The 27791-nt window shown below is 38.8% G+C and overlaps 1 long non-coding RNA gene and 1 pseudogene across 7 annotated transcripts in view; both read left to right on the forward strand.

Moving 5' to 3' along the window:
* LOC107196133 overlaps positions 1-27791 on the forward strand; it is a 150951-nt gene that overhangs the window by 39615 nt on the left and 83545 nt on the right. The window contains exon 5 of one of the 7 annotated variants that reach the window (XR_003048280.1): positions 18982-19091. The exons of 5 other annotated variants lie outside the window; for them this stretch is intronic. This is a non-coding gene — a long non-coding RNA (uncharacterized LOC107196133). Of the gene's footprint in view, positions 1-41; positions 2716-18981; positions 19092-27791 lie in introns of those variants that run through there. One more of the 7 variants, XR_003048287.1, reaches the window with a different exon arrangement.
* On the forward strand, positions 17403-18903 carry LOC107196132 (annotated as a pseudogene).

Below are 27791 nucleotides of genomic sequence, written 5' to 3' on the forward strand. Positions count from 1 at the left end.
ATTTCTCTGTTGAGACTTTACATTTTTCCATTCATTTCAAGAGCATTATTCTGAGGGGCAAAGTCCAAGATTGTGGTATTAGAAAATTACGAACTCACGTCTCATGGACATACCAAATTTCCAGCTACATATCAGTCATTTCCCTCTGAAAATGACCTGAAAACTAGATGAACTGCTGCTCTCCACAACAAAAGATAAAGACCACATTGAGACAGGTAGGAGACACAGAGACACACTCTTACCAAAAAAACAAACAAACAAAAAAAACCCACCCCTGGTGCAGCAACACACAATAGGGAGAGATTTTACTAGACAGGTGCTTTTCTGGGAGGAGCGAGGGGTTGTTGCCTTACTCTAGTACCTCAACCCCTGGGAATTGCACCAGAGAGATGAACCCCAAATATCTGTCTTAGAAAACCAAAGAGGCTGAGTCTCAGGGACCCAAAGTGCTATAGAAAACCGAGACTCCCTCTTAAATGGCTCATATGTGGTCACACTCTAAGACCCAGTGGAGGCAGGGGAGCAGTTAGAAGAGTGCTCAAACTCTATAGCAAGGTGATTCATTTGCTAACCTAAAACCATCGGCTGGAGAGGCAAGGGACAATTGAAATGCTCCCCAGATGGAGGAGCTGGTGATTGCTATTACTGTACTTCCTATCTAACCTGCTAATGCAGGTGGACAAACTCAGATGTGTCACCCTCCCACCACCCTGCTAATGCAGGAAGGGGCTGAGTGGTCTCGGCACTATCACATTGCCTTGTTGAAATCAGAGTGGGGGTGGTTGCAACATTCCCCTGCTCCCTGGATGGAGCAGGGAGGATGAATGGTCATGGTATTCTCCTGCTCCCTAGCTAAAGTCTGCAAGTGTGAACAGTGCAAAATCCCACCGCCGCCTGGCTAGGGCTGGTGAGCACAAGTGGTCACGGCATTCTTCCACTCCTAGCCAAAAGCCAGAGGGCATAAACAGACAAGGCACTGTCTTGCTGCACTGCTGAAACTGGTAGATGCATGTAGTCAAGACATTTTCCCTTGGCCTTCCTGAAATTGGTGAGCGAGTCTCACTCCCTACATTCTACACCTGCCTTGCTAAAGCCAGCAAGCATGTTCAAGCCACACAGGGGACACCCTTTGATTGCCTGACCCCGGTGGCCAAGAGGGCTAGCATAACTGAGCTCCACGGGACTGTAACAATCCAAAAGATGGTTCTTGGCAGGCTGCCACTGCCAAGGCACTGCACAAACAGCATACTGAAATACAACCCCAGTCTTCCTATGAAAAACTCATATTAGCCTGGAGGTTCAGCCTGAGGGCCTGGCTTCAGATTTCCTACATACCTAGAGGCCAAGGAGGTGCTCCCAGGGAATGGAACCATGGAGACAACACTATCCTTGCGAACCCCTTCGACCTTGCTACAGCTCAACAAGACTTCCCAGAAAGGTGCTTAAATACTCATCTGGAGTCCCAATTTTGGCAATGGTCACCCAGGGGACACCTCCAGATCTCATGGTCTAGAGGCCAGCAGTTATAGCTATTACAGCCTCATAGGACTGTACAAATTTGCAGACTATAAAAGCTACTGAGGGCCTGGCTTCCAATCAGCTTGAAATAAGTACTTAATGAGATTCCTCCCTTTGGAACACTGACAGGTCTTGGTACCCTGTCAACATCAGGGGAATATCAAGAATAACTCAGGCTGACTAAACAATTACAAAGATTTGAGAGACAATCAAGGGCTAGTGCAATGGTGAATGAGAAAGATCCTCACCTATACAAGGCGATTCCTTCAAGACTGAGAAAAGTAGCTGTTTCACCTTAATTCTCCAATCAAATGATATAGGGTGGCTGAATGGATTATAAAAAATAAGACCCATCTTAAACCTAAAGACACATAATATCTATATGATGTCTACAAGAGACTCATCTTAAACCTAAAGACACACAGTTTCTGAAAGTGAAAGGATAGAAAAAGCTACCCCATGCAAGTAAAAACAAAAAGAAACCTGGGGCTTCAAATTTTATATCAGACAAAATAAACTTTAAAACAAAGACTGTAACAAAAGATGAAGGATACTGCATAATGATAAAGGAGTCAGTCCAACAAAAGGGTATAACATTTGTAAATATTTATATACCCAACATGTAAAGATTCAGTGTAATCTCTATCAAAATACCAGTGGTATTATTTACAGAACTAGAGCAAATAATCTTTTATTATTATTATTATTACTTATGCCTACAGCACCTGGTCTTCCTAAGTGATCTCCCATCCAAGTCCTAACCAGGCCTGACCTTGCTTAGCTTCTGACATCAGACATCAGGCTTGTTCAGGGTGGCATGGCTGTAGACCATGGACCATGGCTCCACTGGGGCACAAATGCAGGACCTTCTGGGTGTAAAGCAGATGTGCTGACCACTACAATTGGAACCACGTCCTAGAGCAAATAATCATAAAATTTGTATAAAACTACATATGACTCCAAAAAGCCAAATACTGAGAAAGAAAAACAAAGCTGGAGGCATTACACTCCCTGACTTCAAACTATACTACAAAGCCATAGCAATCAAAACAATATGGTACTGGCTCGAAAACAGGCACATATATGAATGGAACAGAATAGAAAGTCCAGAAATAAACTCACACATATATGGTCAATTAATCTGTGACAAAGGAGGCAAGAATACACAATCAAGAAAAGACAGTCTCTTCAATAAGTGATGTTGGGAAAATTGGACAGATACATGCAAAAGAATGAAACTGGTTAACTATCTTATACCATATCCAAAAATAAACTCAAAATGGATTAAAGGTGTGAATGCAAGACCTGAAACCATAAAAATCCTAGAGGAAGACATAGGTAGTGAGCCTTTTGACATTGGTCTTAGCAATATTTTTTTGGATAGGCCTCCTCAGACAAGGACAACAAAAGCAAAAATAAACAAATGAGACTACATCATAAAAAGTTTCTTCACAGCAAAAGAAACCATCAACAAAATGAAAAGGCAGCCTACTGAATGGGAGAAGATACTTGCAAATGATTTATCTGATAAGGGGATAATATCTAAAATATATAAAGAACTTAACATAACTAAATGTGAAAAAATAATCTGATTAAAAATAATCTGATTCCGGCAGAAGACCTGAATAGACATTTTCCAAAGAAGACATACAGATGGCCAACAGGCATGTGACAAGATACTCATCACTACTCATCAGGACAATGCAAATCAAAACCACAATGAGATATCACCTCACACTGGTCAAAATGACTAGTAATAAAAAGACCAAAAAAAAGTGTTGATAAGGATGTGTAGAAAAAGGAATACTCATACACTATTGGTGGGAATGTGTACTGGTGCAGTGACTATGGAAAACAACATAGAGATTCCTCAAGAAATTAAAAATGGACTAAGCAATTTCATATGACTAAGCAATTTCACTTTTGAGTATTTGAAGAAAATGGAAACACTCAGAAAAATAAATGCACCCCTATGTTTATTGCAGCATTATTTACAGTACCAAGATATGGAAGCAACCTAAGTGTTCATGCATAAATGAATGGATAAAAATGTGAGATTATATACACACACAATGGACTATTGCTCAACCATAAAAAGAATGAAACCTTGCCATTTGCAACATGGATGGACCTGGAGGGTATTATGCTAAGTGAAATAAGTCAGAGAAAGACATACAGTATGATTTCACTTATATGTGGAATCTAAAAACAATACAAACAACAAATAAAACAAACTCTAAATACAGAGAACAAATGTGGTTGCCAAAGGATGGGGGTCAGTGGGTGGAAAAATGGGCAATATAGTTGAAGGGGACTAAGGGATACAAACTTACAGTTTTAAAATAATTCATGAGCAAGTAACAAACAGCATAGAGAATATAGTCAATAACTTTAATAACTGTAATAACTTTGTATGGTGACAGAAAATATCCATACTTGTTGTGGTTATCACTTCATAATGTATATAAATATTCAATCACTATGTTGTACACCTGAAACTAATATATTATGTCATTTATACTTCAATTAAAAAAGTGTTCTTGGAACATTTTAATAGTTGCTTCAAAGTCTTTGATAATTTCAGCATGCATCATCTTGGCATTGGTATCTGTTGGTTGTCCTTTACCATGTAAGTTGAGATTTTTCCTGGTTTTCTGTATGCTGAGTAATAGTAAATTTTGTCTTGGATATTTTGGGAGACTCTAGGTTGTGAAATTCTGGGTCTTGTTTCAATCCTATGGGTGATGTAAATATTTTTTTAACAAGCAATCAAGTTAAGTTCAGACTGCACATTCCAACCAGCTTTCTATGGGTTTTGGTTCCAATGTCAGTTGATTTCAAAACCTTTGCAATACTATTCGGATTTGTCTAATGTGTGTGCCATCCAGTGACCAGTCCCGGATCTGAGCTGTGTTCTACCCCATAATTCAGTTCTCAATTTTTTTTGTTATTTAGAGTCAGATAGACCCACATATGGACAGCTAGGGAGTGAGTCTAGACATTCATAAACAATTTGTTGTTTCCCCAAGCTCCACCCTCTTCAACGTTTTTCCATTACTTTTCCTTCCCTGGGGCTTACTGTTTGGTCTCTGGCCCCAGAAAGATGGGGTTTTAGCTACTATGCTGTGCACTTCCCACTGTTGTACTCATGTTTGGGACCAAACAGCAGGAAACAAAGGAGAGAAAAATAGCAATGGAGGCTCATTACATCCTTTTGGGATACAGCCCTTCTGATCTGATACAGTGGCTCCCACTTGTAGGCACCCATTGCTGTTGCTGTCTCTACTGCTGCTGCTGCTGCCTCTACTGCTGCTCCTAGTGCAGGTTTCCTGCAGTGCAAGAGAACAGAGAGAAAAAAAAACTGGGAGGTTTCTCTAAGCATCAGGAGATCTCTTTCCTCCCCTTCCAGACAGAATTAGAGAGCTTCTTCTGGAGCTCTCTTTGTCCATGCCCTAGTTCCACTTCTAGGTGTGGGGCTGCCTTGAGTTTAGGCCAGGGATAGCAGAGGAAAAATAAATGATAAACTCACCACCAGTTTGGTAGTACTTTGGATCCTGATCTGTCTTATTTCTCAATCTGCATGCTACTGTTTACTTTTCAGAGTCTTCAAATAGCTGCCCAGGATTTATAGCTGCATTGAATGGGATAAACATAGTTTAGTTACCTCATTTTACTTAGAACCAGAACCTCCTATTTTATGTCTTGCTACAAATATATTTCTGCATTTATTCACAAAATCTCTTTTTTTCTGATAATTTCAACATGTCTCATCTTGGCGTTTGTGTCTATTGGACATCTTTTGTTTTTTGTACCTTTTCCTTGGAAAAGCTTCATCAACTGCTGAACAATACTACAGGTAGAGTAACCTAGAAGCAAAGGATGAGACAGGGGTTCTCACTGAGGGAGTGTTCTCAGGAAAAGCTCTAAGGAAGGAAGTGAAAGAAGCAGGACAGGCAGAAGAAGCTAAGCAGAGGTGGCTTCAATAGATAGATGTCTAGCATCAGCCTGAAAGAGGGCACTACAGAGTTTTCTCCCTTAAGGCAAAGGAGTTGGGTTTGTTTGTTTGTTTGTTTGTTTGTTTGTTTGTTTGTTTGTTTGTTTTTGCTCCTTCACCAGTCATTGGCTGTGTTGGTGGATATTTAACCTCTTAGGTATTTCTGGATGAGGTGGCTCTTGTCAGCTGAGAGCTGAGAACAGTTCTCCAGAGAAGAGTGTAGCTATGAGCTATTAGCAGCCAACACCCACAGCTGCTAAATAGAAAATAGAGCTGATCTTGCTTCTGGGTAAGATGGAGTCAATAGCTGGAGGATGGGTGCATTAAACTGGTAAAGGAGCTGTGGGTGGAACATTAACACCATCATTATAATGATCAATTGCACATTTCAGTGATGATAGTCACTGAATGTCACCATTTCCTTCCAAAACACAGATAACCACTAACTAGTGGTGGCATTGCAGGAACCATGCTTTGGCTGAAATAATCAGCCTCTAGGGCAATGGTCTTCAGCGTTTAGTGTGCATGAAAATCACTGGGGAGCTTGTTAAAGGTATAGATTCCAACACCAATCTAGAGATTCTTACTTGATAGATCTGTGATGGGAACTGCTTTTTAACAAGGATTCTCGTTATTCACTTTGAGATTATGTGAGTGATCATACAACCTAACCTATTTCAGTGATGGCAAACATAATTCCATTTTAATTTTTTCTCAATAAATCTGGAGCTTCTGTGGACAGATGTTAAACTGTAGTAGTTTCCCCTATAGAGATGTTAACAACCATAATTTTTTTATATACTGTATGTTTTTAAAAAGCCCTGGTCAATATACTATTCCAAGTAACCCAAATAACTACTTTATGAGGGGGACTGAAATGAAGTGGTTATAAATATCTGGGACACAAAAGCAAGATCTCAGAGCATGACCCATGGGAGTTATAGAATCCTAGGAAGCAATAGAGGCAATTAGACCCATCAGAAGTGAATCATAACTTTTAAACAATAATCTTCAGATGCTCCAGCAGTATAAGAAGTTGACCGACACAAAATGCCCATCTCTGCCAAGTACCCAGCACCTCAAATCAAAACATATGGCTGGGATGTGCCTGAGAGAGTAGCATCTGTTTTTACAGATGTAATTGTCTGTGTAGATTGAGGTCAGTATCAGTCATAGCATCTTTCACTATAAAGGACAGAATATTGATTAGTACCTATGCCTGCCTAACAATACCAGCTCCATTTTAGATATCTAGACAGAATCTAAGATAAAAAATGAAACAGTATTTCCAAAGGGACATAATAAAACAAAAACTAATATGAGAAACCAACAGACTATCAAGTATTCTTTTAATTCCTTTGTAAGGATTAGGCTGCATGCTGTGAGAGCGAAGGATTTACTTAGGAAGATATCCTTAATGAGATAAAGTATCTATAGAAAATCTTTAAAAATAAGTAGTTATGCTCTGCTGCATTTTTATCCTTTATAATTTTATTAGCTTCTCAAACAGTACTGCACATTTAAATAGGGAAGTTACTTTATCTATTCTTAAAGATCAAATGGAAGCTATGAGGTTTGTCCATTTGTAGTTTAAGAAATCTGACATGTAAGGAAGCATGTTAAGATTTCATGGGCCATTAAAAATACAGATATTCTAATGATTACTCAGATCAAAATGTCATTTATGGTCGTGAAAAATAAGTGGTGTGGGATTCCTTATTCCCAAAGTGGATATGAGGCTTACTCTTGCCCAAGGGCATGTTTATAAATATATCAGCTTTACAAAACAGGTGAGGCACCTAGTTGTTTATATTCCCATAATGACTGACTCTTTGTATGCTTCTGACACATAGTTAAATGAGCTTGTTGTTTGTCGATAAATCCTCCTAGGACCCAAGAGGTCAAAGTAAAGAACCAGTGCTGTATAGCAACCCATGATCATTTGTCTCAATTCCTTGAGGAAAGAGAAACCCTGGGCTGAGGCAATGAATAGTAGGCAACAAACTGATTAATGGACATCAAGAAAGATCATTTTTCTGATTTCATTTATGTGTTTATGTAAGCAGGCAGGCTAGACTAGTCATGCCTCTGAGAAAAGGTAACAAAATGATTGGGGGTGAATTGGGGGATTAGCAAGGAAGCTGTAATCCTGGGAGGCCATTTTTTAGTTTCTGGATTTAATAGTTTCTGGAGGAATCCAGAGACTATGACAATGAGTGTGAGTGAATTGGACTAGACCTTGTATTGTAGGCTGGGATTTCTGGGACTCTGACTCTGAGATAGAGCATAGGAGGAAGGAGGCTTATTAGGGCGTGTCCTTGGGGTCAACACCTGAGGAAAGGAAGGGAATGAAGCTGGAGTTGGCAGAGAGAGAAGCCAAGCTGTGACACAGGTCCAAAAACAGCCTCAGCCAACTCACAGGGAGCTCTGGAGCTAGAATGACCCTTCGGAGTTGTCTTGAGTTGGACCAAAATGGCTGGGAGTTGTATTCCCGCATTGATCTGTGATTGGATATGGACAACCTCAGAAGGTCATCAAAGAAACCACCTTTTGGCCACAGTTGCTCTCTGCAGCTAAGTCAGTCCCTGAAGGGGCTGAAAGCTGAGGGTCGTGTACCACCAGGAAACCTTGCAGCTGCAATAAAAAGGACTTCATTAAAGGTGGATCTGGGCAGTGCGTGAAAGTGGCCACCACATCTGGTCAAATTTGGGCTGTGGCTTATCTGAGTGTTCACATTACCTTATAACAGGTAATGTGAACCCAAAAGAATTGAAAGGCTAGTTGTCAACAGCAAGTCATGCTACCTGAGTTTTGTTGTTACTGATGCTAATAATTTTGAGATCTGACAAAGAAGGGCAGAAGTGAGGAGTTCTGGACCTGGCCTTAGGTTTATCTACAGGTGCGAGGCAAGCTAAAGTGGAGTCAAAGGTGGAGGTGACACATACTGTGGCTGTCCATGGAGTATCAAAATGATGAGTGGGTATATTATCCAAGGCCTTCAGCAAAAGTCAAACGGTCAATACAGGGCCTCCAGTATGACACAATAGCTAGGTGGGGGTAATATTTGGAAATACATGCAGTATTCTGGGGTTTTAGGGGAAGGCAAGGCACTGGGACAAAAATGGTAACAAATACCCTTTAGTAAGTGCTCATGTGGATCAGGGACTCTGCTAATCACTTTGTGTATATCATCTCATTTCATATTTACAACACTGTGGTAGGGATTATTATGTCCATTTTTATGGACAAAGAAACCAATTCAGAAAGGAACTTATTCAAAATTATACAGCTGGTAAGTGGCAGAGGTTCTGGATTTAGACTGGGTTCAAATTTTGACTATTAACTAGATATATGACCTGGCCAATTACTTATACTCTGTTGCTCAGTATCTTTATTTTTAAAATGGAAATAATAATAATTATACCTACTTCTTAGTGACTGTTATGAGCATTAAATGCATTAATATCATGAAAGTACTGAGAGTGATGTGACATAGTTTAAGAGCTAAGCAGTTGTGAACTAAATGAATAGATCAACCTAACACCAAAGCCTGTGTTCTTGACTATTATTTTACCCTGGCAGTACTGATTCTGAGGATGTGGAAGGAGAGAGCTAGGCAGCTAAGTACTAGAAAGTAGCTAAGGTTTAGGCAAATAATCATTCATTCATTCATTCATTCATTCACTTATTCATAAATATTTACTGAACACCTTTATATATGTGCTAGGCATTTTTCTAGATAGTGGAGATAAAGTAATAAACAAAACAGCTAAAGTCCCAGACATCATAGAGTTTATATTCTAGTAGGGAGACATGTAATAAATAATAGATTAATATCTAAATAATATCAGATGCTGGTAAGAGTTATGAAGAAAATGAAATCAGGATAAGGTCATAGGGAGTCTTGGGGATGAAGTTATGGGGAAGGGGTAAGTGTGTACTACTTTAGAAAAAGATCAGGAAAAGCATTTCTGATGAGATGTTATTTGAGCAGAGACTTGGATTAAGTGGGGAAAAGAGTCAGGCAGTGATCTGGAAGACAAGTCCAGGTAGAGAAAACAGTGAGAAAAGCAGGACCCTCTGAGTTGTCCCAAGTTGGGGGATATGGGCTGCCCTTGGAAGGAGACTAGACCTTGGGTGAAGTTTTCTTCAGTGGAGGCAATCTCAAAGTGGACTGACAATTGAAGACCGTCTCCCAGCAGCACTTCTGGCAGCTGGAGGATTAAGTGTTTCATTCCTGAAGGGCCATCTGGGTGGTACATCCGAGCTTCCATCACCCTTTACATACTTTTAAAATCACCCAAAGAATGTATGCTAAACATTTTGAACATTTCATCAAAGTTCTTGTGTAAAAAGTACAAAGGGTGAAATGCTACTTTGGATGTAAGTAGCTAGAAAGACAATGTAAATATTGGAACACTGATTCCTGAATAACACCAGAAAAAAGAGCAAAAGTCTAAATCTGAAAGTTCTTTGGAAGGGAGTACTTGGCAGATGGGTGATTTTAAAATGTGATATCATGCATTCTTTTGCAACTTGATAACGCATCACCACTGCCCACATGCTCTAGAAACCATGTGAATGAAGAAGGCTGTCATTAGAGCTGGAAATTACTTTGTGATTTTGGCAATGGTTTGCTCTTAGGCCAGGTTCAAATTTCCTAGTTTCTGAATTCTGATTAGTAATTGCTATTGCAGTGTGCTTGGGAAAAGGTTGCTGGAGATTGTTGCAAGAAGATAGAATTCTCTGCCTTTTAAGGCATCTTAATCACAATTTTGGCAGCATAGGAGCCTTCAGTTTAGTAAACTGAACAGCCATTCCCATAGCAAAGAAATAAGCTACTGTTTGACCCAGAGAGGGAGCCTTCGGCTATTGTTTGTTGACCTGAGCCAAGAGAAACAAGATGACAGATTGGACAAGCAGCACACCATGCAATTTATGCCCTTCACGGGCTGCCAAACATTAATTTAATTTAATTTTAATCATGACCATCTGGTGCTTATAGAGAGAGTCAGGCACAGATAGATATTTCCTTATCTTGAGCTGTGGAACAGTGTTGTGTTTTGGCCTGCAGCCATGTCCATACACCCTAAGGATGGGGCAATGGGGACTGTGGGAAGGGAGATTTGTACTGATACCAGTCATGCAAACATCATCAGCCCCAGAAGCTGCAGATGGGACCTGTGGTTGGTGCTGGTACCACCATGGGTCAGTGGCCCCTTCTCCTGCCCTAGTCATGGAAGCATAAATGCTGAGTCATGTCTTTGTATTCATGTACATTGGCAAAGGGAACTGGCTGGAGATGGTGTCTAGGTGAATTGGGGCATCTGACGCTGTGGCTCAAACCTCTTGAGTAGCTAAGTTGATCAGCAGCCACATTTAATCTGTTTATCAGATAGTTATTAAGCAGTGACAATGGGATAAGGACTGGGATCAAATGACCTTGAATGTTTTGAGACTCAAACACCCTGTGACGCTGTGATTTTTTGTGTCTATCATAGTGCCAGGCCCACTAGGAAATAAGGAATAAGTATAAGGCAGCATCCCTGTCCTATAAGTCACCTCAGTCCCAGGAGGGATTTTCCTTCCTTCCTAGTCCTCAGATTGAACCTCAGATTTTCAGTGGCTGGTAGGGAATAGAAGGATTGCCAGTGAAGTCCCAAGGAAACTGGGGAAGGGGCCGAGAGAGAGCAGCTCTTCATTTTCCTCAATTTTAATTTCTCAAATGCAAAATAGCTTAGTAGCCCCCAAGGCTGAAGGATGCCATTCATCAAGACAGCTCTGGCTTCAGGAGAGAAACACTGAGCCCTATTCACTGCTTTGTGGACCAAGGTCATATGACCTACTTGAGAGAGGAGAGCAAGTTTTCCCTCTTTTCTTTGAAAATAGAAACAGGTCTTTTTTTTTTCTGATTTTTCTGCTGTAATTTTATATGCATGCTCATTGCCAGAAACATCAGATAATAAAGTAGATGTAAAAAATTGGTCATACACAGATACATACCTATGTTAACATTTTGGTATATGTGTTTGCACGCACGTACACACACACACACACACACACACACACACACACACACACACACACACACACATACACACACATACACATACATTTACAAAAATGGGATCATGTTATAGGTAATGAAAAGCAAAATAATCTCTTGCTGGGTGATTCTCTTCTCCAGCCAGATGTCAGCATGACCAGAAGGAGCATTCAGGGGCTTCAAGCAGGGGAAGGGAGAGTGAAATTGCAAAAGTTGCCACTTCAAATTTCAAGGCTGGATGTTCTTTCCTGCTCAAGCTGTGTCTGTCCAACCCACCTCTTGGCAACCACCAAGGGCAGACTTCCCAGCCCTTCTGAAATATGAGGCCACCTCTATTCAGAATGTGAATCTTGTTTCTTTCTATGAAACATTACATTTTTTCCTTTTAAAAAGTAACAGAAAGCACTTCATTATGGAGGGCTAAGGGGCAAGTGCAGGTTGGAAGAAACATTTGCAAGAATTAAAGTGGAACATGGTAAAGAAAAAGAAAACTATTTCCTTTATTGACTAGACAGATTTTTTTCTTTACATTAACAGAGAATACTATTCCATACAGAGCCCATTTGACCCATATGTATCAAAATTAAAAGTAATGATCTCCAAGTGTATTTTGTCCCAGATAAATGTGTGGTTGATTTTAAGCTGTCTCTTTGGGGAGACTCCACTCACTTCTGAAGAGTGATCAGAGAGTAGAGGCCCACAGAGCCAGGCCGTGTGAGGAGTGGTAGAGGAAGGCAGACCTGTTTAGAGAAGAGAAGTCTTAGATCAGTGGGAAGGTGGGCTGGACTTATTTTATATTCTGCTGGAAGTTAGAACCATAATGAAAGGATTGAACGTTGTTAAACAGAGAACTAACATGAGATTTGAGAAGATGGAAAAAGAAAAGAGTGAAGACAACTAATACTTATTTAGCACCTAGTATGTGTCAGAAGTTTTGCTAAATACCTTATATTATTTAATCTTCACTAATCTCAAGAGATAGATAATATTACTGATATTTTATAGCTAAAGAGAGTAAGACTCGTAGAGGTTAAGTAACTTGCTCAAAGTTACACAGCCATTAAGTGGAAGAGTCAGGTTCAAACTCAGGTCTGCTTGGCTCCCAGGTGGCTCTCTTTCCCCATATCACACTCTCTGACAATGGAATGGGTATCCCTCATGAGTTAAGGTGTTCCTGGTAACCACATGTATTCAAGCAAAGACTATATGATTGATTACTTATCAGAATGTTCTTAAGGGGATTCATACACTGGTACAGATCTGGAACACATGGTTTCTAAGAATCCTTCTAACTGCATGTTCTAACATCTCTCTAAAACATATCATTCAAAAACTCCTAGGACACCTACTATTTTCATGATTAGCATTACTTTTTGACTAAAGTATCATTCTCAGAAAAAGCCACTGAAGATGTATTCCCCTGAATGTTTCCTTGGAGGACCAACTCCATCACACATTGTTGGTGCCCTACCCATACCTGCTGAGCACTCACCATTCCCATACATGCCCATGGGGTCCTGCCACAAGCACCCCAAACTCTACCTAAGGAGGCTTTCTTGTGGTTCTAGAAGGGTAGGCTGGAAGTACCAGACAGCAAACATCGTTCGGGGCAGTTCTTAGCTCATGACAGATGAGATTTGGAAGACAAATATTCCTTTTCCTTGTTTGGGACAACTCTGAGGCATGCCTCATATAGTTTCACAGAGTTCCCCAGTAGGATTAACTCCTAGCTGCCCATAAAGGTAACTTGCTGTTTAACACACCCTCTATTGCTTTTCTTCCTCTTCTTTGTCTCATTTATCTTCATGCCTACTAGTGCTTTCTTGGATCACCTCTCAAAGAAACTAGTTGTACTCAAATCCTTGTCTCAGAGTCTGCTTTTGAGGGAACCTAAAGTAAGACACCAACATTATTTACTTATTAGCACAGGGTTTCTCAATCTTGACACTATAGACATTTGGGGCTAGAGAATTTTTTGTGAGAGGAGTAGTGCTGTCCTGTGCACTGTGGGATGTTTAGCAGCATCCTGTAGTGCCTTTCCCTTAGTTATGATTATGAAAACAATGTCACCAGACATTGCCATATGTCTTCTGGGGGAAAACTTAGCCTCAATTGAAAACCACTTTTTGTCTCAGGTGCCCGTAAGAAGCACAGAGAGGGTAGGTTGTGTGAGGCAGATCTGTGGGGTGGGCTGTGGACAAGCTACTCAGTGAGCTCCAGAGGAAGAGGAGGCAGGGAGAGAGAGAGAAGGAGAGGGGGAGAGAAGATGAGAGGAAGAGAGGGAGAGGGAGAGGGAGAGAGGGAGGGAGGGAGGGAGAGGGAGAGAGAGACAGAGAAAGAGAATCAGTTTGTGTGATGTTATCAAAAATAGGAAAGTTGAAACAATTGCTCAGTGTAGGCAAAGGGTATATAGGTGTTCTTTGTAGTACTACCTCAACTCTTCCATAGAGGAAAATTATGAACCAACTCTTCCTGTTTCATAACTATGCCTGGTGCCAGGCTGTCCCTTCTCCAAAGCAGACAAACAGCTCAGAACAAAATTGTACCCCTTACAGTTCCTTTTAGAAAAATGACAAGCACACAGAGACAGTTTTACTGTTTGTGAGTTTTCAGATGAGCTCAACTTGGACGGCAAGTCCTTAAGCAGCCATTTCATACTCTGTTAGTTTCTGGGTTGCTAGGGATGTTTTGACTTTTAAGTACTTGTGTGCAGCTATTAAAAAATCAATATGCGGTTGCAACACAGGGAATACTGTCAATTAAAGTAGAGGGTCCAATAAAAGATGCAAATGTTTTCTTAGCTGGAGTTTTGTGTCTGGTTTGGTCTAGTATGTGTGCAGATGAAACCCCTGAAGAGAATTATAGATTTTCAGGACTAGTAAAGGAGAATGCAGCTGTAGGCTCCAAAACCCCTGTATTCCCTATAAATAGAAGTAGTAAAGAAGTACAAATATAGGTTAATACCTCTGATAAAGTTTTAATTTTATCCACTGGATTCCTGGTAAAAAGGTAGTAATTGAGGTTTCTCATTTCCATTGTACTCCATTCCTTTCATGGTCAACTAGGGAAGCAAGCTGGTGGTGGATACTGTGCATGCCCTGCCCGAATCCTATCATATCCCTTTTACCAGTTTGTTGTACTCAGCACCCAGTCTCAGTGCACTTTTCTGCTAATGACTAGCACCTGTAACCTTTGGCTTTCCATGGGCTAATAGAGTTGCCTCACCTCTACATAGACCCTTTGAATTTATATCCCCCTGGAGAAACCTATAGCCAGTGGGCAGGAATATAAAAGTCCAATTCCCTTGCCTCGTGTTAAAATAAACTCTAGGTGTAATTTACACTCCAAAGCTACACACTGGGATGATTACAAAGCTGAGACTTCCTAAAATCGAACCTTGTTCCTTGGTTTCCTTTCTCTGTTCTGCTTTCTCCACTGAGTTCTTTTGGTCTCCCCTGGGAGCACTTTCCAAATAAATCACTTGCACAGTAATCTTCATCCGAGGATCTGCTTCTGGGAAATCTGAGCCAAGACACAAACATTCTAAAGTCTATATTTGATTGGGAGAGGAGATGAATTCTAACATTCATATGGGGTGGTCCATAATCTTACCCTCTCCTATAAGGTAAACAGTTATTAGATGTTTCTTGCTGTAGTGGATGATGCTCTTAGGCTGAAGAACTGAGAAAACAAATAGATCTCTGCCACCTGCGAGGTGTTGTTAAATCTCACTTAACCAAGAGTAAGAGAATCTGGCTTTGCTCATGTTTTAAGTGAATTAGATCTTGGATACCCAAAACTGTAACTCTCTGCTTTCATACTTGAAAGGACATTAGCACAGAGGATAGTGATTCAGCAAAACATGTATGCAAAACATGTATGAGTAAACTTGGATCAAAAACATATTGTGAGATGCTTATGATACTTGAGAGGGTCTCCACAATTTTATTGCAAAAGCAATTGATGATACAGCACTATCGTTTGATTGTTTTCTACTTGTTTGGCAGTATTTTCTCATGCATGATATCATTTTATCCTTGTGGTATACTTGTAAGATATTAACATTCCCATTTTCCAGGCAAAAAAAGCTGAGGATCAAAGAGGTTATGCTACCTGCCTAACGTCATACTTGTAGTAAGTGACATAGCTGGGATTTGAGCCTACATTTGTCTAATTCCAACAACTATATATTTAACCACCCACCAGAGTACAGTTCCAACACTGGCTCTTTTCTCTCCAAGGTGACGAGGAAAAGGTTTGTCAACATTTGCACTAGGTAGAAAACTATCTCATGTGATAGGGTTTATATAGACATTTTTCTTTCTCAAGAATAATAACTAAATGTATAGGAAATTGAAATATATTAAATGAGCCTGACATGCTGCAGTACAGAAAGTATGTTATATGGTGAAGTTTTCTCTAAGCTTAGCGTTTTCTTATTACAAGGTCAATATGATGATTAATGGTTTATATACGAGGTAGAAAAAGATCCTTTTTTTGAAGTCATTTGGAGGCTATTGTATCTAGTATAATTCTCTGTTACTTGGATATGTGCTAGGATTGTTCTTGGGTTTGAATTTTTGTTTCCCCCGCCCTCCTCTCCACCCCCAACCTTTTTTTCCCTCTAGAACCAAGCCAGAAAGGCTGCGGAACTACTCCTGTTTTATCCAATTAATTCCCTCCAGGATTGAAAAATGTGCTATTCCTGAATTCTAACAATTTTTGCAAGCCTCAAATGCAATATGAGTATACTTTTAGACAAGAACCTTTCTTAAAAAATTTGACAGTATATCCTGTATTTAGATATAGGATATGTGTTCATATTTTAGCTTGGCAGTGAATGGAGACTGCAGCTCTCTTTTTGAAATTTTAAGATGTCAATTTTCAGCAACAGAGAAAATAATATTTGAAAATAGCTGCAAAAGAATGGTGTTTTATTTTATTTAGAGCTAGGCCCAAAGTCTAGAGCAAAACTCTTCTCTCTTGGGTTCAAATATTGTTTGCCTTGAGTAGAATTTGCTTTCCTTTTTGGTAGAAAACACATGAAGGCATTCAAATTGTGAAACAGCCCTAGTCAAGTGGTATTTAGGAAAATAAAATGCTAAGCATGGAATCACAAGCTAGAAGAGACCCTATGAGAACATCTAGTTCTGCCCTCATCTTCTAACTGAGAATGACCAATTCATTCTGTATAGGTTATTTTATGTTTTAGTAGGATTTATAAATCTGCATGTTTACCTTTAGCGCTAATTCACATGACATGTTTCAGTTAATGGTGCAATATCTGGGTAATCGCAAGAGGCCACCAAGACCTAACAAAACACCTGACACATAAACAGTATTCAGTAAAACTTTTACTAAAAGTACTAAATACATTAACAAATGAAGGAATGAAAGCTGAATAGTAGAAAATTTATAATGGGATTCTTACTGGTATGCTTAATTAATATAATGGAAACAAATTATGCCCAAGCTCAATGTCTGACAAACTATCCATTTCACATTCCATAGTGTGGATTGTGTGCTTCTCAATGAGTAAGGTGATCATGTAATATATATTCCAAACAAAGACCCTTTTGAATTTGAAAGGGAGCACTATTTCAAAAATTATTTATTCATTTATTTATGGGGTGCTGTTAATAATTACAACAAAGCAACAGGACTGATCTGGGCAAACTGGAACTAATAATAGTCACTCTCTTAATGAGGGATTGGGAGCAGAGGAATATATATATATACATATACATATATATACACATACATATATATATACACATACATATATATGATCATAGAATATCATATGTCTAAAATGAGAAACAGGAGTTTTAAATCACAAATGAAAATTGGAGAAGTTTCACTATCAACACTTTTGATGTTCTTAACCTTGGACATTTTTGCCTCATCTTGGCATTATGGTTAAAAAAAAAAATGAGGCAAAATGACGTATAAAGACACCTTTCTAATAAGAAAGAAATTAGAATTAAATTCTTGTCAAGAGCTAGACTGAGAGACAGTGTGCCCTGCAGCTCTCCCCCTCCCTCGCCCCAAGACCTACTTTTTACTTCAAGTGTTTGGATGGAATAGATGGGGCACTCCCACTCCTGCCTACTCTGCACCTACTGGGGCCTGCCTTCCACCACCCTCTAACTCCTCCCCTTCTATCATAACTTCTGGTACCATCTTCTAAGCTATCCCCTGCTTCTGGAAGCAGCCAGCACCATAGTTTCTGGTTAGCTCCTCATTGCTGACTAACCATGAGCACCGAGATCCTCCAGAATTATTCTGCCAAGATGGAGGCCTCTGTCAACCACTTGGTCGACCTGCATCTGCATGCCTGCTACACCTACCTCTCTCTGAACTTCTATTTTGAAAGCAGTGATATGGCCCTGAAAAGTATGGGCCGGTTCTTCTATGAGTTGGCTGAGGAGAAGCGTGAGGGTGCCAAGCTTCTCTTGAAGATGCAAAACCAGTCTAGCAGTGGTGTCCTTATCCAGGATAGGAAGGAGCAGTCCCAAAATGAGTGGAGTGGCAGTGTGGATGCCATGGAAGCCGCCATGGTCCTGGAGAAGATCCTGAACCAAGCCCTTTTGGATCTGCATGCCCTGGGTTCTGCCAACTCAGACCACCAGCTCTGTGACTTTCTGGAGAGCCACTTCCTAGAGAATGAGGTGAAACTCCTCAAGAAAATGGGCGACCATCTGACCAACCTACGCAGGCTGACCGGCCCCCAAGCCAGGCTGGGCGAGTATCTCTTCAATCAGCTCACCCACAAACATGACTAGGAGCCTCTGGAGCCCAGCAACCTTTGAGGGACGCCCAGCAGCCTTTGAGGGACCCCTTTGTATTCCCCTGTCATGTGTCTAAGCCTCTTTCACTAGCCAACAGGCAACTTTTTAACCATCTTGAATAGAAACTCTCATCCAAGCTGAGACCAAATGGAAACAAAAAAGATTCTTTTTGCAGAAGGGAAAAAAGCCAGGCTGGGGGTGAGGTGGGAGTGGAAGTATACAGAATAGCATGAATGTTTTGTAATCTGCTTAATTTTACAGGTTTTCTAAGGATATTGTTTCTAACTTTTGTGAATTGCCTATGTATGTTGAGGATCTGATAAACTGTTTTCTCTGTCAAGAAAAAAAAATACCTATTCATAAAATATTGCATTCAATTTTAGTGGTTTCATAAATTCTCTGAAGGCTTTCTAGGTACTGGATTAAACTCTATTGTTCTAAAATTTATCTTTGGTTTTGCCTAGCAGAGCAGGGAGCTGAGCACCTTGACTAATATATTGTATCCCCACGTCAACCCCCAAACTTATGATTAAATTGCTTTTCCTGATCTCCAAGTTGGTGTGATGCTTTTTGCTCATATTGAATACAAAAAGAAAGAACCCTGTGAAATTCATTTTTGTGTCCCCCATTAGGTTGCTACTGAGAACACTGATTATTACATCATACACTGATCTCTTTATGAAGCTTCTCAAGAGAAATTTCTTTCTGGTCTTAATATTTGGAATAACATCGCTACACTTGGGTAATTGGTTTGTTTTGTTTTATGGACACTGTAAATGATATAACTAACTTTCCTTTTCTGACTGTCTGCTAGAAAGCTTAGAGCCAGATTTTTGGTCCGTCCAGAATAAATGAGTAGAATTGTATAAGTGTTTTTGTATAAGCTTCATTCCTGGTTCTTCTGTTTCTAATTTCTTGGTGTGTTTTATAAATTCTTCTAAGCCACTTTAAACCCTTTCTGGGACAAAGTTGTGTATAAAAAGATCAAGTCAACTTTAAAAATGCAGATTAAAAATGGATCTGCAGTTTATTTTAGAGAAAAGATAGCTCTAAGGAAGCAATAAGAGCCAAAGTGATTAGAATGGAGGTGGGTCAGATAGGGGTTAAATTCCAGAAGCCAAAGGGAGAAACAGTAAAATGTAGCTTTCTTTTAAAAATGTGTTTCATTTTTCTGGTAAGTTGCTTTCTACTAAATTTATACATTTGTGTTCCTCAGATAGCAATCTAGTAATTGTGTATTATTTTCCTTGCACTTTGAAAATCTGGAGTTATAATTTTGTTCTCAAACTACAAAAGTGGAAAAAAATTAATTCTTCCTACAGCAACTTTCCTTCCTGAAGCAGGAAGACAAAAGGCATGCTATCATTTCTTTTATCCTATAAGGGTCAGGCATAGGAAGAATATTTTACAGAGACTGGGGCAACTTTTTTGCTCAATTAAGGAGAGAAACTTATCTTCCTGTTTCATGCAAAGCCTTTAGATAATTTAAAAAAAAAAAGAATATACTGGAAAAGTTATCCCTAAAGGAAGGAGTTTTCCCATTTTATGGTAGTTGGCAGTAACAGATATAAGGAAGCAGTTAACAGTTTTCAGATTTGGATTAAAACTTGGATTTCTGTACTTAAAATATATACTTAAAATTATTTTCAAATTAGCACTCAAATATAAACACATACGTCAATGAGAAAAAATATCTAATACTTTGAGATCAATTAAAAGATTATAATTTGAGGTAGATTATTTGGGAAGAAAGATGCAAACATTTGTTTCCAAATAATGACATTTGTCGAGCAATTACTTTTAATGTCAAGAATGGCACTGTAGGAGAAAGCTTTGTTAAAGTCTCCCAAATAAGATGAAATTTTTAGTCATCAAATAATTCCTGAAAAACAGCAACTTGCTGAGCAGACAGTAAATGATTCAAAGTCATATGGATAAAATGTTAGTTTGGCTTTTGAAAATGACAGGGTTTCTTGAAAATTTGTGGGGAAATGGGGATTTTATGACATTAAAATTCTAGAGATTAATTTGGAAACAAGTCTCACAGTGATTTCCTCTATGGCTAACCACTGTGTATGTGTGTGTGTGTGCGCGCGCGCACACACTTGCACAGAGAGTTATAATTTCTGGAGTTTATAACTAAATTACTTCTACCAACCTTCAAGGCTCTCCTTGGTATAGCATGTCTAATCTACCTTTTAAATTAAATTTTCTACTACTTCCTTATTATTGAAAGTTTAGAGGAAAATATCTAATCTTTCCTTTCATCCAAGTTCAGATCAATTAGGAAAGACACAAGAAGCCAGATGGAAATCAAGCTAGCTTTATTGATGGTAAAACCAAATTGGAGAATGTGTTAGGGTTTCCTATTGCCACATTCTGAATTAAACTCAACCTCCCAGTTCCAGGAAGAGAAGCTACAACAGAGAGAGCAAACCAGGATGGGCTGGCAAGAGATAGGCTCAGCCTCATCTGCTAACCTACTGGAGACTGGAACCTAGGGCAATGCTGGTGGTTCAAGGGAAGTGGGGAGGGCATGGCAGGCCCCATTGCCTTGTCATTGCAGTGACTCTGTACTATCGATAATGTGCACCAGTAGACAGCAGACTCTCAGAATTATCCACGTTCACTCCAATACTCCCCTCTTAAGAATTAGAGTAGAAGTTTTTTCTCTTTTATAGAAGTGTGAAACCTAAGAGTTAGAGGTCTCCTGTAAGAGGCAGGAGGAGCTCTCTGCCAAAGCCAAAGTGTTCAGGTTGCTGTCCTAGTACTTTCAGTTTTCATGTGGTTTCTCTTACCTAGAAGGCTCTTCGTATTCCTCTTCACCAAATCAAACTCAGTCCACTTTTCAGCCCAGTTCTAATCTGTCTTCTGTGAAATCTTTCCTGACTAACCCAACTTAGTTATCTGACATGGATTCATCTTCTTTTAGTTGTCTTATGGTACCCACTGTAGGCAAGTTGGAATCTGGAAGGGAGTTAACACAATGGTTGAGCAGTGGGCTCTGAGCTACACTTCCTGTGTTGAAATCCTTCCTCTAACTCATCTTGGTCCAGTCTCTTCACCTTTCTTTGTCTCAGCTTCTTCATCTGAAAAACTGGTATGATCATAATACTATCCAACTCAGAGTTTAGGAAGGATGAAATGGGATAAGCCATGTAAAATCCCTAAGTTATGGCCTTCAATGCTGAATGAGCAGTAAATGTTAGTTGTTTTTATCAACTAGCTTTGTATCCCAGAAGAGCTTAATAGAGAGCTAAGATAGTAACATCTCAAAATAAGATTGTTTCTTGGTTTCAGGAAAATGGATAACTTTAGATCCTAGAATCTTCCTTAATGATCATTCTTCCCTCTAAATAGGCCCTATGCATGCAGATGAAATGTAGGAATTTGCTCATTTTTTGGATGTGATGTTCAGTGAGTAGGAGAGGAAGAAGAAAATGAAGGACCACTCTTTAGCTGAATAAGTGGAACCACCTTATTTAGGACCTGGGATTAATTGTTTTAATTACCACACTGCTAAAAGCAGGCATGACCACATTTTAACCTTTCAGGAAGGACAAGCCACACAACAACGTCATTTCAGAGCAGAAACTAATTAAATGTCAGCTACTACTTTTTGCATAGTTTCCAATTCTTGGGAGTCTTCTCTCACTCTTTTCACCCACACATCTTCCTCCTACTACTTCATGGTAGCCTTGGATATGTCAGCATGAGGGAGCAGGGACTGAATAGGACAGTCAAAACTCCAGGTATCAATGAAACCTTGAACTTCTTTACTGTAACACCTGTTTAAAGCTCTTGCTTCTGAGACTATGTAGTTGACTCTCCTCCATAAAGATGTATAGTCTCAGAAGGTTGGGTTTAAAATGCTGCTTATTTAGAAGAGGGAAATGGTTTTATTCCATTCCTGCCACATTATCTCCATAAGTCATTTGTCTACCTTGATGATGAATTTATTATTCACAATAATAATGAATCAAGCACTAGCCATGGGGGAGTGGGAGAGGCACACATTAGGAAAGAATTTTGAATTAATGTAAAGTTTCAGCTGAGTAACATCCCCCCCCCCAAGAAGCACCCATCCTCCTCAGGATTTTAGCAATTCTGATAGCTAAATTAGGGACCATAAGAGGAAACAAAGTTTAGATTTCACCAGGAGACCTCAAAGTTCCCCTAACTGTGCAAGGTGCCAGGTCAAAATTAGGGACGTGGGTAGAGGCAGCTATTCTGAGATTTAAAATCAAGTACATATTCCTGCTAAAAATTTGTACCCTGAATCTAATAATGAGCAAATATCATTAAAATTAAGAGGCATTCTGCAAAATAACTGGCCTATAATTCTCAAAAGTGTGAAGGTGAAGAAAGGCAGAAAAAGACTGAGGAATTATCCCAGGTTAAAGAAGACTAAAAAACATTACAACTAAATGCATGATCCTGGATTGGACCTGTACAGGAGAATTAAAATAAAGGACATTGAGATAATTTGTAAAATTTTAATGTAAACAATATAGTGGGTAACAGTATTCATATCAATGTTAAATTTCTTGATTTAGATAATTGCATGGTAGGTAGGAGAATATCCTTGATTTTAGAAAACACACACCACTAAAGTGTTTAGGAGGAGCTGGGCACAATTTCTCTAACACAAGTGGTTAAGAAAAACAATTTGTGAATCTATATTAAGAGTAAACTATTGTTGCAACTTTTCTCTAAGTTTGAAATTATTTCTAAAGAAAAAGTACCCTAAAAGTTGATCACAGATTATTTAGACCTGTAACTACTACATCTAGCATAGTACCTAACTTGTACTAATTGCTCAAAACTAGTTTCTTGAGTAAATATTGGAATGGTTTTCAAATGACCCTGTGGATTTAGATTTCCAGTTGCAGGGCTTCATAAACAATTTACAAAAAAATTCCAAATTATTTTTTTCTTCCTGAATATAAATTACATACTTTCAGATTTGTTATCTAACCCTCACTCCCACAAAGGATGTCAACAATTTTTCTGAAAGGGAGTGGCCAGAACAGGGAGTCAAGGGAAAGGAAATTCTATTATTTTATCACTACACAAGTGATATTGCTGCTGGATTAAGTATTTTAATTTTCCAGACCTTATGGTTTTATGTCTTCAAAGAATTTGTGCTACTTGCTTTTCTGGTAAAAAAAAAAAATCTTTGAGCCATTATATGTCTTTAGTACTATGTAGAGCTTCAGGATTTAAAACTCTTATCAACCTGAAAGGTCACAGAGCAAGATGGAAGATTTGGTTTAATTTTCGTTTTTATTCCCTTCTTTTTAGCTTTCACTCCACATTGTGAATTCCATCAGCACCTATACATATAACCTTTCTTTTGGGCCTTCCCCTTCTCTCATCATCTCAAAAAGAAAGCATTCCCTAACATTCAGAACTTAACTGATGTTTACAACTAGACCTCAATATAGGCTCAATTATAGGCTGGTCAAATATTCATGGCCAGGCCATTTTGTTCTATTAGACATAAACAGTCTCATAGACTACAAAACTCAAATAAATTTACTCTGAGACCATGATAAAATGAACCAAACGTGGTCACATCATAATTTTGTTTAAGCACAGACAAAATCAAAATCACTGTGCCTCTCACAGAATACCCAATCATAAGATTGTCCCTGCTTTCTGACAGCATCAAATCTAGAGCAAATCTCTGCTTTCTTGGTCCCTCCCCCAAATCATCATCCAAAGCCCAAATCCTATAATAGTTCTTTTCTAACATACTTTTTTTCAGCTTGTTTAACAAGTGTGTTCTTATTTGTCTTTGGCTGAAGGGCAATGGCATGCTATTCTGGAAAATATTCTCCATTCAATCTACAAATATTTGATAGGTATTATTAAGGGTATACCTATACAGGTATGTTCCAGCCTCTTATTTCATTTAACCAGGAGGATTTATTGGTCATGGTAATTTATTCATTCAAAAAATATTTATTGAGCAGGCACTAAGCTAAGTGCTGCAGAAAAAGATATGTATAAGACAATTTACTTTCTCAATGAACTCACACTCTGGTAGGCAAAACTAACACATAAAAATGTAATTTCATTACGGTATGATAAATTATAGAGGTAATAGTGAGGTAGTGGTTTGAAAAAGAGGACAGGATTGCTCTACTTGGGTGGAACATGGAACACTTCTATGAAAGAAAAATTACTTAGCCGATCTTGAAAAGTAATCATTGTTGACCAGTTGGACAAGGGAACAAGAGATATTATAGGCAGAGAGGAGGCATTAGGGTAAATGAAATGGAGTGCTTGTAATGAGAAAATGGACTAGAAAGAAGTCTGGAGGGGAAATCTGTGCAAGGCCTGGGTCATGGTGGGCTTAGTGGATTTAATCTTGCAGTAGCAAGGAGCTCACCAGAATTTATGGAGGAAGCAATACAAATATAAGCTGTGGTTCGTGCATTCAGAGAGTTTACATTACTGTTGGTGAAATGAAACTCACACATAAAAAAATAGCCAGAGAGTAATATAAGTAGTATAGAATTAGAGCACCCATATCCTCTTCTGTCTACCCTGGAAATTGCTTATAAATAGTTCCCATACAACTCTTTGCCAGAGGATACTCTCTGGCCTCAGAAGTATGCTTGGTCTGCATGTGCTGCATGAGGGAGAGTTCAGAAGTACAGAGTGATAACTTTCGCCCCTTCCCTCATAGTGACCTTGAACTGATACAGGATGGAAATTAGTGTATAAATATCTCAGTGTCCTCAGCTCTCAGTAGGACAATTCTGGGGCATGTTTACACAGTATCTCAGAAAGTGCCCAGTGAGATTGGGGTCTTTTCCCATAGCAGTAACCCTCTCATTTACACACATTTTATTCATTTTCCTTCTTCACCATGCTCCTGGAGAACATACCTTTTATTCCAATAAACTACTTGCATCCAAATTCTTGCTCAGGGTCTGCTTTTTCAGAACCCCAAATGAAATAATAAATAATGTGTTACAGTCTCTATCAGCTCTAGGAACTTCTGGAAGAACCTATTCTATTATCTTCCAACCAGTATGCCTCACCCTTATGCCCCCACTGCCTTGCTCCATATATTGCCAGGTAGGTATCCTCATGTCCGTAGGGGAGACTCAGCCTGGAAAGCCCCGACTCCCATGCAAAGCTGCTTCTCTTATTCTGGTCTCAGGTGAATGAGTTGGCTGCCTTTCAACTTTCAAATAAAATTGTTACATTAGGGGTCACTGAGACCATTGCCAGTCACTGTAGCTTTCTACTGGGGCTTAGTAAACACATTTTTCCAGACAATGGTCACTTGGAATTCTCTGAGTAATAGCAACCTTAGTATTGAACTCAACTATAAATTTACTCATTTAAACATTTGGGTCATGGACCCACTGAGACTCGAGAAGAACATCTGAGACTATTTCTCTGAAGCAAATATTAATGAGCCGGATGTCTATTCTCAAGTCAGTTCACATTCCAATTATTATTAGCTGTTTACATCAGTAAACTTGTATCTAGCATGACACCAGTTGCAAAGAGGAGCATGTTTCTTTATTTAAATCCCTAGGAGCAATAAGAAATTGACATTATATCTATCCCTATAGCAACATGGACTGGAAAATCTTTTTGGCATGGTGGGATAAAGTGAGAAGTAAAACGAACCAAAGAGAAATTGGAACGTAATGGTTTTTTAAATGGCTGGTCAAAGCTAGTAAGAACTTAGAAACTACATATCAAAAATAGAATTTGATAAATTAGCAGGTTAAAAAATCAACATATAAAAATAATGAGGATGCTGGTTAAATGGGCATATATTTTTATTAAAATTCATTGAGCTGTACACTTCAAATCTGTGCATGTTATATGTAAATTATACCTTAATAAAATTGATTAAAATAATAAACTTCATTTAGTAAGCAAGTTAGAAAATATAATGGAAGGGAAGGCCCCATTTAAAACAGCAAAGAATAAGCCAAAATAAAATAAAACCTAGGTGAAATCTTATTTTTTAAAAGCTCAAAACCTTTATGAGAAAAACTGTAACACTGAAATGCACAAAAATGCACATGAGCAAAGAAAAATTACCACTAAGGGATCAATTCTTCTTAATTTCTACACTTACATACTAATAGCATTAAAGAATTATTGTTAAGTTTTGATGCGATAATAATATTACGATTATATGACAATGAATTCTTTTTTTATTCACTTTATGTAATTTACATAACTTCCAATTTTACATATTTTACCCCTTTTACCCCATCTACTTCCCCCTTTCCCCGTCATCCCCATCCTCTGGTAACCATTAGTCTATTGTCCATGTCTATGAGTCTCTGCTTGTTTGTCCTGTTCGTTTGTTGCTTTTAGGTATATATCCCACATATAAGTGATATCATGTGGTTGTCAACTTTTTCTGTCTGGCTTATTTCACTTAGTATGATTATTTCAAGATCCATCCATGTTGTCACAAATGGCAGTATTTCATCTCTTCTTATGGCTGAGTAATATTCCATTGAATATATGTATCACAGCTTCTTCATCCAATCATCCAGCATAGGACATTTTGGTTACTTCCATGTCCTGGCCACTGTGAATAATGCTGCTATGAAGATCGGTGTGCAAATATCTTTTTGGATATGGGTTTTCAAGTCTGCGGTAAATATCCAGTAGAGGTATTGCTGGATCATATAGTAGATCAATTCTTAGTTTTTTGAGGAAGCCCCATACTGTTTTCCATAGTACCAATTGGCAGTCCCACCAGTAGTGTATGAAGGTTCCGTTTTCTCTGCATCCTCTCCAACATTTACTAGTCCTGTTGATTATAGCTATTCTAAGAGGTATGATTGTGATTTTGATTTGCATTTCACTGATGATTAGTGGTGTTGAATACCTTTTTATGCACCTATTGCCTACATGTACATCTTCTTTGGGAAAAAATGTCAATTCAGATCTGCTCATTTTTAATTGGATCTTTTTTTTTCTTTGCTCTTGAGTTGTATGAGTTCTTTACACATTTTTGGATATTAACTTCTATCAGATACATGGTTTGCAAATGTCTTCTCCCACTCCATAGGTCAACTTTTCATTTTGTTGATGCTGTGCAGAAGCTTTTTAGTTTGATATAGTCCTACATTTTTATTTTTGCTTTTGTTACCTTTGCTTTTGGTGTCAAATACAAAAAAAAAAAAAAACCCCAAAACCCAATCATATGCTGCCTCCAGGAGACACATCTCAGTCCAAAGACAAATAGAGACTCAAAGTGAAAGGGTGGAAAACGATATTTCAAGCAAATGGCATTCAGAGAAAAGCAGGAGTCGTGGTACTAATATCAGATGAAACAGACTTCAAAATCAAAAAGGTAAAGAAAGATACTGAGGGACACTTCATAATGATAAAGGGAATCATGCACCAAGAAGACATAACACTTATTAATATCTATGCTCCCAAT

The sequence above is a fragment of the Pteropus alecto genome, unplaced genomic scaffold (assembly GCF_000325575.1).
Source record: "Pteropus alecto unplaced genomic scaffold, ASM32557v1 scaffold28, whole genome shotgun sequence".
NCBI classification, from domain to species: domain Eukaryota; kingdom Metazoa; phylum Chordata; class Mammalia; order Chiroptera; family Pteropodidae; genus Pteropus; species Pteropus alecto.